This window comes from Dendrobates tinctorius, unplaced genomic scaffold (assembly GCF_039654945.1).
Source record: "Dendrobates tinctorius isolate UK_male_01 unplaced genomic scaffold, ASM3965494v1 ptg000083l, whole genome shotgun sequence".
NCBI lineage: Eukaryota > Metazoa > Chordata > Amphibia > Anura > Dendrobatidae > Dendrobates > Dendrobates tinctorius.
Window position 1 is genome coordinate 12800475 of NW_027361751.1, and position 12476 is coordinate 12812950.

Here is a 12476-nt window from a genome sequence, read left to right on the forward strand (position 1 = left end):
AGGAACCACGTTGCGCAGACTGTCCAGAAACAAATGGCATTTGTGACTCCTCATTCTCAACCTCTTCCACAACCTCCTCCCTTAGTGCTTGTAGTGTTTTTTCAAGCAGGCAGATAAGGGTGACAGTCATGCTGACTAGTGCATCATCTGCACTCGCCATCCGCGTGGAATCATCGAAGGCAGGCAAAACGTGGCAGATGTCCTTCATGGAGGCCCACTCAGTGGTGGTGAAGTGTGAACGGCGCGCAGTGCGACTTGTTTGCGCCTGATGCAGCTGGTACTCCATTACTGCTGCCTGATGCTCACACAACCGCTCCAACATATGTAACGTTGAATTCCACCTGTTGGGTAGGTCACATATTATGCGATGTTCCAAAAGGCGGAATCGGCGCTGCAGAGCTGTAATGCGCGATCTTGCCATGCTGGAACGCCGCAAGTGAGCGCACTCTATGCGGACCTTGTGCAGCAGTGCATCAAGATCCGCATAGTCCCTCAAAAAACTCTGTACGACCATGTTGAGCACATGTGCCAGACATGGGATGTGAGTGAGGTTGCCTAGTCCCAGAGCGGCCACCAGATTTCGGCCATTGTCACACACTGCCAAGCCTGGCTGGAGATTCGCTGGCACAAACCACACGTCGCTCTCCTGCTTGATGGCATTCCAGAGCTCCTGCGCTGTGTGGCTTCAATTCCCCAAAGAAATTAATTTCAGTACGGCCTGTTGACGTTTGGCCACGGCTGTGCTCATATCGGTCGTAACAGGCTCCTGCTGCGCTGTTTCTGAGGAACTGGAGTATGAGGAGGAGTCAATGTGTACAGACTGGATTCCTGCAATCCTTGGAGTTGGCAGAACACGTACAGTGCCACTCTCAAGATCTGTACCCGGCTCCACGACATTTACCCAATGGGCAGTGAGGGAAAGGTATCGTCCCTGTCTATGGTTACTGGTACACGCATCGGTGGTCAGGTGGACCTTGCCAATGACGGCGTTTAGTAGCGCATGTTTAATTTTACCCTCCACATGCTTTTGCAGGGCAGGGACGGCTTGCCTGCTGAAATAAAGCGGCTGGGCACGTATTGTGGGACTGCCAATGCCATGAAGTTACGGAAGGTGTCAGTCTCCACCAGCCTGAATGAGAGCATTTCAAGGCACAGTAGTTTTGCAATGCCAGCATTCAGAGCCTGTGCTCGGGGATGGTTTGCCGAGTATGGCCGCCTTTTCTCCCATGCCTGTGCTACTGTAGAGTGGCCTGGGAGTGTGAGGATGACAGGGAACGTGGTGCTGTGGGTGGAATTACACTGGGTCTCTGTACAACAGTGCCAGAGGTTCTTCCATGGCGATCCTGTGAGGAAACAAAACCAACTGTGTGTGAGCTGGAGGAAGAGACTACAACACGAGCTGAAGAGGTGGTAGGTGGTGCTGTAGGTTGGCCTACGTCTTCAGTGTGTCTTTGTAACTCCACCACGTGCTTGGTCCGCACATGTTTCCACATATTTGTGGTATTGAGGTTGCTGACACTTTTCCCTCTTTTGACTTTCTGATTACACAGCTTGCATTTGACAAAGCAAATGTCATCTGCAACTGTGTCAAAAAAAGACCACGCACTGCAAGTCCTGGGAGCGCCCGTTTTGGGTTTTGGAAGAGGAATGCTCCTAATGGGTGCCGAAGTGGAGGCTACAGACAACCAAGTCTGCCCCCTCCCTCTCCCTCCTGTTTTGGCCATTCGGGGAATCTGTTCCTCAGAGCTGCTCCCACCACCTTCCTGTTCTTCACGCCATGATGGTTCAAGGACCTCATCATCTACACTACCCTCTTCAAACACCTGCTTCTCCTGGGTAGTCTCACCAGCACAGTACGCACCAGAAAGTGGCACCTGACTCTCATCATCAGATGCGTACTGAGGTGTGTTGACCATAGGCATTGGCCCACCCGCCTCTTCAGATTCAGAGAGACAAAGCTGTTGCGCATCACTGCATACTCCCTCTTCTTCACATTCTAGAATGCTGCTTGGCTGGCCCCCTCTTTCCAAGCCAAGAGATTCAGAGAACAGAAGTAGAGATGGCTCCTGTCCAGGGCTCTCTGACTGCCTGGGCAATTTGGCAGGTGGTGAAGAGACAGATGGTTGCTCTTCAGTGCTCTGGACCTGAGAGGATGTGGAAGTAATTGAAGTCGATGCCTTAGCTGCCATCCATCCGACAACGGCTTCAATTTGTTCCTCCCGCAGCAGTGGGGTACGGCGAGCTCCTACAAAGCTGCACATAAAGGACTGTTCCCTGGGAAAACTGGGGGATGCTGAGTCACTGGTGCCCGCAGCAGGCACAGAATCCCCACGTCCTCTCCCTGCTGAAACTCCACGCCCACGACCACGTGCCTTACTCCCTGCCTTCTTCATCTTGGTAGACTGATAAAGATAGGCAGAAAAGTACTAAGGGCTTAGTGTGCTTATTCCTGAACAGCTGCTAACAGGTATAAGAAACACTAATTTTATAAAGTGTGGACTACACTTTAATATGAGCTAATGTGGCCTACACAACTGTAAAGTAGAGTGTTTGGTGAACTTTTTTTACGTGTTTTTTTTCACAAAAAAAAGGATGTGACTAGAGTTGAGCGATACCGTCCGATACTTCAAAGTATCGGATCGGAATGGATCGGCCGATCTTTAAAAAAAGTATCGGTATCGCCGATTCCGATACCGGAAGTCCCATTCAAGTCTATGGGACTTCCGGTATCGGAATAAGAAAAACCCTGTTTTTGCCTTGTACAGCCTCTCTGGGGTCTGTACGGGCCTTTCGGGGGGCTGTGCCGGCCTGCCAGGGGGTCTGTGCAGGCTCCGGTGGTCTGTGCCGGCCTGCCGGGGGGCTGTGCCGGCCTGCCGGTGGTCTGTGCAGGCTCCGGTGGGCTGTGCCGGCCTGCCGGGGGGCTGTGCCGGCCTGCCGGGGGGCTGTGCAGGCTCCGGGGGGCTGTGCCGGCCTGCCGGTGGTCTGTGCAGGCTCCGGGGGGCTGTGCCGGCCTGCCGGGGGGCTGTGCCGGCCTGCCGGTGGTCTGTGCAGGCTTCGGGGGTCTGTGCAGGCATCGTCCGATGGGACTACAAGTCCCATCGGGCGATGCCTGCTACCATGACAGTGATTGACACATTAGCCAATGATGGGACAGTAGTAGTCCCATCATCCGGCTAATGTGTTGAATGTAAAAAAAAAAAAAAAAAAAAAAAAATTACATGCTACATACATGCTACATACATACAACATGCATACTACATACATGCTACATTCATACTACATACTACATACATGCTACATTCATACTACATAAATACTACATGCAACATACATACTACATATATACTACATACATACTACATGCATGCTACATACATACTGCATGCTACATACATACTACATGCTACATACATACCACATATATACTACATACATACTACATGCATGCTACATACATACCACATACATACTACATACATACTACATACATACTACATACATGCTACATGCATGCTACATGCTACATACATAACACATATATACTACATGCATGCTACATACATACTACATGCATGCTACATACATACTACATGCTACATACTACATATATACTACATGCATGCTACATACATACTACATGCTACATACATACTACATATATACTACATGCATGCTACATACATACTACATGCTACATACATACTACATACATACTACATGCATACTACATGCATGCTACATACATACTACATGCTACATACTACATATATACTACATGCATGCTACATACATACTACATGCTACATACATACTACATATATACTACATGCATGCTACATACATACTACATGCTACATACATACTACATATATACTACATGCATGCTACATACTACATGCTACATACATACTACATATATACTACATGCATGCTACATACATACTACATACATACTACATGCATGCTACATACATACTACATGCTACATACATACCACATACATACTACATATATACTACATGCATGCTACATACATACTGCATGCTACATGCATGCTACATACATACTACATACATACTACATGCTACATACATACCACATATATACTACATACATACAATACATTCATACAATACATACATAGACATACAGTACATATAACATAGAGTAACATACTTACCAATACTTGTCACATTGTTCCCCGAAGCCATTGTCTTTTCCGGAATAAATATTAACATAACAAACCACAAAAATACTCACCCACGATCCGAAGCAGTCCACGAGTGTGTCCCACGACGATCTTGGGTAGAGAACTGCAGCATCAGCTGATGCTGCCGTTCTCTACGGGCTGTAGGAATCCAATGACGGAAGGTAGGTATCCTTCCGCACTGTATTCCTCCGCCACTTAAAAAAAAAAAAAGTCCCTAGTCTCACTTTATGCCATTGCTGTGTGGGAATTTCCCACGCAGCAATGGCATAAAGTGAAACTAGGGACTTTTTTTTTTTTTAAGTGGCGGAGGAATACAGTGCGGAAGGATACCTACCTTCCATCATTGGATTCCTGCAGCCCGTAGAGAACGGCAGCATCATCTGATGCTGCCGTTCTCTACCCAAGATCGTCGTGGGACACACTCGTGGACTGCTTCGGATCGTGGGTGAGTATTTTTGTGGTTTGTTATGTTAATATTTATTCCGGAAAAGACAATGGCTTCGGGGAACAATGTGACAAGTATTGGTAAGTATGTTACTCTATGTTATATGTACTGTATGTCTATGTATGTATTGTATGAATGTATTGTATGTATGTAGTATATATGTGGTATGTATGTAGCATGTAGTATGTATGTAGTATGTATGTAGCATGCATGTAGCATGCAGTATGTATGTAGCATGAATGTAGTATATATGTAGTATGTATGTAGCATGTAGCATGTATGTAGTATGTATGTAGTATGTATGTAGCATGTAGCATGTATGTAGTATATATGTGGTATGTATGTAGCATGTAGTATGTATGTAGTATGTATGTAGTATGCATGTAGCATGCAGTATGTATGTAGCATGCATGTAGTATATATGTAGTATGTATGTAGCATGTAGTATGTATGTAGCATGCATGTAGTATATATGTAGTATGTATGTAGCATGTAGTATGTATGTAGCATGCATGTAGTATATATGTAGTATGTATGTAGTATGCAGTATGTAGCATGTATGTAGCATGTATGTAGTATGTATGTAGTATATATGTAGTATGTATGTAGTATATATGTAGTATGTATGTAGCATGTAGTATGTATGTAGCATGCATGTAGTATATATGTAGTATGTATGTAGCATGTAGTATGTATGTAGCATGCATGTAGTATATATGTAGTATGTATGTAGCATGTAGTATGTATGTAGCATGCATGTAGTATGTATGTAGTATGTATGTAGTATTTTTTTTTTTTTTTTAACATTTAACACATTAGCCGGATGATGGGACTACTACTGTCCCATCATTGGCTAATGTGTCAATCACTGTCATGGTAGCAGGCATCGCCAGATGGGACTTGTAGTCCCATCGGACGATGCTTGCACAGACCCCCGGACATCAGCACAGCCCCCCGGCAGGCCGGCACAGCCCCCCGGCAGGCCGGTACAGACCCCCACAGGGTGCACAGACCACCGGCAGGCCGGCACAGCCCCCCGGCAGGCCGGTACAGACCCCCACAGGGTGCACAGACCACCGGCAGGCCGGCACAGCCCCCCAGCAGGCCGGTACAGACCCCCACAGGGTGCACAGACCACCGGCAGGCCGGCACAGCCCCCCGGCAGGCCGGTACAGACCCCGGGCAGTCCACACAGCCCCCTGGCAGGCCGGCAGAGACCCCCGGAAGGCCCGAAATGACGGCGCATCATGATGCGCACACACCGCGCATCATGATGACGTCAGGCTGTCAATCAACTTTGAACTTCCGATTCCGATGCCGAATTCCGATATTGAAAAAATATCGGAAGTCGGTATCGGAATTCCGATACAGCAAGTATCGGCCGATACCCGATACTTGCGGTATCGGAATGCTCAACACTAGATGTGACCAAAGATGTAAAAGCGATAGTATCACAAACTTTTTGTAGCTATTACAATGCATGAAGGTAACCTACAATGCAATAGATGAGGCTACAAAATATAGGCTAATACTAATCTGGCTGGGGCTGCAGGGCACAAGCCAGCACAGAAAGGCTCCTCTATCTACTCCTATATAGTGTTTGCAACCAATCTAGCTGGATATGGATGGAAGCACACTAATAGGAGAAATTCAGGAAAAATAAGCAGCACTACAGCAAAAAAGGACAATGTATGAGGCAGTGACGCACGCTGAGCGGACTTCAACCGGAGGTGGTGCAGAACACACTACAGCGTGAGCTGCACTCACACACAGAGACCTCACAGACAGCCATGAACAGTGCAGAGAACTGTGCACTAGCACTGAAAGGCTGCAGAAAGGCTCCGCTATCTACTCCTATATAGTGTTTGCAACCAATGTAGATGAATACGGATGGAAGCACACTAATAGGAGAAATCAGGAAAAATGAGCAGCAATAAAACAAAAAAAGGACTATGTATGAGGCAGTGACGCACACTGAGCGGACTACAACCAGAGGTGTCTGCAGAACACACTACAGCGTGAGCTGCACTCACACACAGACCTTGCAGACAGCTGTGAAAAGCGCTGCAAGGCAAAAGAAAGCTACAGCGGTTGATAAAGTAGCCTGGGTAAAGCACTATATAGAAAATCGCTATCTCTAACTGTCCCTCAGAGTCTGAACAGCAGTGTCCTGTCCCTAACTGAATTCACAGCAGAGTGAACCCAAAATGGCGGCGGCGGCTTTTATAGTGCATCATGACATCATTTCAGCAGCCAATCACAGCCATGCCATTAGTTAACATGCCTACATGCCTAACAGGATGTGCCCACACTTCTTAGGATTCCTCACTGGCTGAATCAAATCAAACTGGCTCTTAGCATTATGGGAACTTCCGATTCCGGTATTCGATATGCAAAAAGTATCGGAACTCAGTTTCGGAATTCCGATACCGCGAATATCGGCCGATACCCGCTACTTGCAGTATCGTAATGCTCGACACTAATAGTAACATAGTTAGTAAAGCCGAAAAAAGACATTAGTCCATCCAGTTCAGCCTATAAAATTCTGTCAGAATAAATCCCCAGATCTACGTCCTTCTAAAGAACCTAACAATAACTGTAAGATACAATATTGTTACGCTCCAGGAAGACATCCAGGCCTCTCTTGAACCCTTCGACTGAGTTCGCCATCACCACCTCCTCAGGCAGGGAATTCCAGATTCTCACTGCTCTAACTGTAAAGAATCCTCTTTTATGTTGGTGGAAAAACCTTCTCTCCTCCAGACGCAGAGAATGCCCCCTTGTGACCGTCACCTTCCTCGGTATAAACAGATCCTCGGAGAGATATTTGTAATGTCCCTTTATATACTTATACATGGTTATTAGATCGCCCCTCAATCGTCTTTTTTCTAGACTAAATAATCCTAATTTTGCTAATCTCTCTGGGTATTGTAGTTCCCCCATCCCCTTTATTAATTTTGTTGCCCTCCTTTGTACCTGCTCTAGTTCCATTATATACTTCCTGAGCACCGGTGCCCAAAACTGTACACAGTACTCCATGTGCGGTCTCACCAGAGATTTGTACAGAGGCAGTATAATGCTCTCATCATGTGTATCCAGACCTCTTTTAATGCACCCCATGATCCTGTTTGCCTTGGCAGCCGCTGCCTGGCACTGGCTGCTCCAGGAAAGTTTACCATTAACTAGGATCCCCAAGTCCTTCTCCATGTCAGATTTACCCAGTGGTTTACCGTTCAGTGTGTAATGGTGATATTGATTCCTTCTTCCCATGTGTATAACCTTACATTTATAATTGTTAAAATGCATCTGCCACCTTTCGGCCCAAGTTCCCAACTTATCCAGATCCATCTGTAGCAGAATACTATCTTCTCTTGTATTGACTGCATTACATAGTTTTGTATCATCTGCAAATATCGATATTTTACTGTGCAAACCTTTTACCAGATCGTTAATAAATATGTTGAAGAGAATAGGTCCCAACACCGACCCCTGCGGTACCCCACTGGTCACAGCGACCCAGTTAGAGAATATACCATTTATAACCACCCTCTGCTTTCTATCACTAAGCCAGTTACTTACCCATTTACACACATTTTCCCCCAGACCCAGCATTCTCATTTTGTGTACCAACCTCTTGTGTGGCACGGTATCAAACGCTTTGGAAAAATCAAGCTATACCACATCCAATGACTCACGTTGGTCCAGTCTATAGCTTACCTATTCATAAAAACTGATTAGATTGGTTTGACAGGAGCAATTCCTCATAAACCCATGCTGATATGGCATTAAACAGTTATTCTCATTGAGATAATCCAGAATAACATCCCTCAGAAACCCTTCAAATATTTTACCAACAATAGAGGTTAGACTTACTGGCCTATAATTTTCAGGTTCACTTTTAGATCCCTTTTTGAATATTGGTACCACATTTGCTATGCGCCAGTCCTGTGGAAAGTATTTAAATCCTTTGTGCTAATTGTGTGGTCCAGCCTGCAGGCCACATTTCATCTCGATGCACTCGCGTTGTTCCGAGGGCCTGCAGGCCCCCAGATCCAATATGGCCGTGGGGGCCTTCGGGGTCCTGCAGGAAGGCGGCCCTCTCAGTGCCTGCTGAGAGCAGGCAGTGAGGAAGCCTCTGCAACGCCTGTCAGATCGCTGATCTGACACAGTGCACTGCAAAGTGTCAAATTAGTGATCTGACACTATACAGTGATGTCCCACAGTGGGACAAAGTAATAAAGTAAAAAAAAGTGTAAAAAAATTTTTTAAAAAATTCCTAAATAAATAAAAAAAATATTTCATAATAAATTCTTTTTTTTGTAAATAAAAAAAACAATAAAAGTACACATATTTAGTATCGCCGCGTCAGTAACGACCCACCCTATAAAACTGACCCACTAGTTAACCCCTTTAGTGAACCCCCTAAAAAAAGCAAGACAAAAAACAATGCTTTATCATTATAATGCTGATCAAAAAGTGCAATAACGCACGATCAAAAAGACTGATATAAATAACCATGGTACAGCTGAAAACGTCATCTTGTCCCGCAAAAAACGAGCCGCCATACAGCGTCATCAGCAAAAAAATAAAGTTATAGCTCGCAGAATAAATAATTATTTTTTATATAAAATTGTTTTTATTGTATAAAAGCACCAAAACATAAAAAAAGACATAAATGAGGTATCGCTGTAATCGTACATCGTATGTCACGAGAAAACAATGTCAGAATCACCGGGATCCATGGAAGCGTTCCTGAGTTATTACCTCATAAAGGGACAGTGGTCAGAATTGTAAAAATTGGCCCGGTCATTAACGTGCAACCCTCCCTTGGCAGTAAAGGGGTTAAACATTAATAAGTAACAGGTGGATGAGTGACAGGTGTAGGCCTGGTGGTCTGAGAGCCCTACCAAATTAAAGCAACGCACATCAAGGAGATCCAACTTGGAGTCCAAATATTTCCAAAAATTAGGGGCAGACCCCACTAAAGTGCCATCAATTTATGTATTTATTTATTTTAATCACTTATATAGCGCCATTATTCCACAGCGCTTTACAGACATTATCAATTTCCATAGATTAGAAATAGTATAAGGAGGCTCTAACACCTTTCCACTACAGGCAGCCCACCAAATGGAGACTCAACTTGGAGACAACACATTTCATAAAATTGTTAGTAAGCAGCAGGCACAGAAGTTACGACAAAGGTGTTACAGACTGCAATAATGCGAGATCAATGCAGCACACTAAAAACAACACTGTCTGCCAAGTCTGCCACTGGAGGGCAAAAGTCATTTGAGAGCCATGACTTGTTCATCCATGACTTGTTCATCTTGATGAAAGTTAGGTGCTCTTTACTTTCAGGAGACAGCTGCGTGTGCTTATCCATCAGGACCTCTCCAGCAGCGCTGAAGACACGTTCTGAGAGAACGCTGGCTACCGAGCCTAACAAAATGTCCAAAGCGTGTCAGGCGAGCTTAGACCACTCTTCCATTTTTGAAGAATAAAATGCAAAAGGGCCCACCTCCCCCCTGGATGGCATTGATATTAAGCTCCAGATACTCCTGCACCATACTCTCCAGCCGTTCACGTGTCAAACTTGTACTCTGTTCTGCTATACTCGGGCTGGTCCAAAAAATTGTGTGAGACTACTCACAGAAATTGCTTTTTTATTTTTCTCACTCATATAGTGTAATTAATTACACAGCGCTTCACAGATGTTATCGGCACTGCCCCCATTGGAGCTCACAATCTAAATTTACTATCAGTATGTCTTTGGCGTGTGGGAGGAAATCCACACAAACACTGGAAGAACATATAAACTCCTTGCAGATGTTGTCCTTGGTAGGGTTTGAACCTAGGAACCCAGTTCTGCAAGGCTGCAGTGATAACCACTAAACCACCGTGCTGCCTCTGCTACTTCTAATGCTTTTGCATTGACGACTCAACGTTCCCAGGGTTGCGTCTATAACTGCGATACACACTGTGTGTCTCACTGCTGTCTTGAGAAATTACACTCTTTAGATTGTCTACAAGCATGTTTTGATACTACAGCATGCGCGCGTCCCTTTCCAGGGGAGAATCATTTGTCAAAATTTACTCTTGTACTGTGGATCTAACAGATTGGAACCCAGTAGTCAGCACTATTTCTAAACCTAATAATACGGCCAACAATCATGTTGTAGATAGTGCAGCAAGAAGGCGCTAATGTGTCAGGCACTTCCATGAGGTTTAAGTACATGGTGTATTGATAGTGGGGTAACAGTCAAGTTTGCTTCCTATGTCCCCTCCCACCAACCATGGATAACAGAGGAATCATTATCCTCTTCATCTCCTGACTGTTGTAAGCCCAATACCTCTTACTCCTCATCCTCCTCCATTTGTTCCTCGGCTCCTGCACCTTCACTAATAGTTTGTCTGGTACCATGAGCCCATATTGGTCGCTGCAATCCACCTTCCCATAGCACCCGCCTGTGCGACAACAGTCCAGTACTTAGAGATATTGTTATCACTTCTGCATCATCCTAAACATGCCTCCATCACACCTATCCTCAAAAAGCCCTCTCTTGACCCATCCTCTGTATCTAGCTATCGCCCTATATCACTTCTCCCATACGCCTCCAAGCTACTGGAACAACACGTCTACCTTGAACTGTCCTCCCATCTCTCTTCTTGCTCCCTCTTCGACCGCTTACAATCTGGCTTCCGGTCACACCACTCCACTGAAACTGCCCTTACTAAGGTCACCAATGACCTCTTAACTGCCAAGAGCAAGCGACACTACTCTGTCCTCCTCCTCCTGGACCTGTCGGCTGCCTTTGACACAGTGGACCATTCCCTATTATTACAGACCCTCTCATCCCTCGGCATCACAGACTTGGCCCTCTCCTGGATCTCATCATACCTAACAGACCGGACATTCAGCGTCTCCCACTCACACACCACCTCCTCACCTCGCCCCCTATCTGTCGGAGTCCCACAAGGCTCAGTCCTTGGGCCCCTGCTGTTCTCTATTTACACCTTTGGCCTCGGACAGCTCATAAAATCTCATGGCTTTCAGTATCATCTTTATGCTGATGACACACAGATCTACATCTCTGGACCAGATATCACCTCCCTACTAACCAGAATCCCTCAATGTCTGTCCACTATTTCATCCTTCTTCTCCACTAGATATCTGAAACTCAACATGGACAAAACAGAATTCATCATCTTTCCCCCATCTCACGTGACCCCCCCTACGAACCTATCAATTACAGTAAATGACTGCCCACTCTCCCCAGTCCCACAAGCTCGCTGCCTCGGAGTAATCCTTGACGCTGATCTCTCCTTCAAACCACATATCCAAACCCTTTCCACTTCCTGCCGACTTCAACTCAAAAATATTTCACGCATCCGTTCATTCCTCACCCAAGAATCTGCAAAAACCCTAGTCCATGCCCTCATCATCTCTCGCCTTGACTACTGCAACCTCATGCTCTGTGGCCTCCCCTCAAACACTCTCGCACCCCTCCAATCTATTCTAAACTCTGCTGCCCGACTAATCCACCTGTCCCCCCGCTATTCCCCAGCTTCTCCCCTCTGTCAATCCCTTCACTGGCTCCCAATTGCCCAGAGACTCCATTACAAAACCCTAACCATGACATACAAAGCCATCCACAACTTGTCTCCTCCATACATCTGTGACCTCGTCTCCCGGTACTTTCCTGCACGCAACCTCCGATCCTCACAAGATCTCCTTCTCTACTCCCCTCTTATCTCCTCTTCCCACAATCGCATACAAGATTTCTCTCGCGCATCACCCCTACTCTGGAACTCTCTACC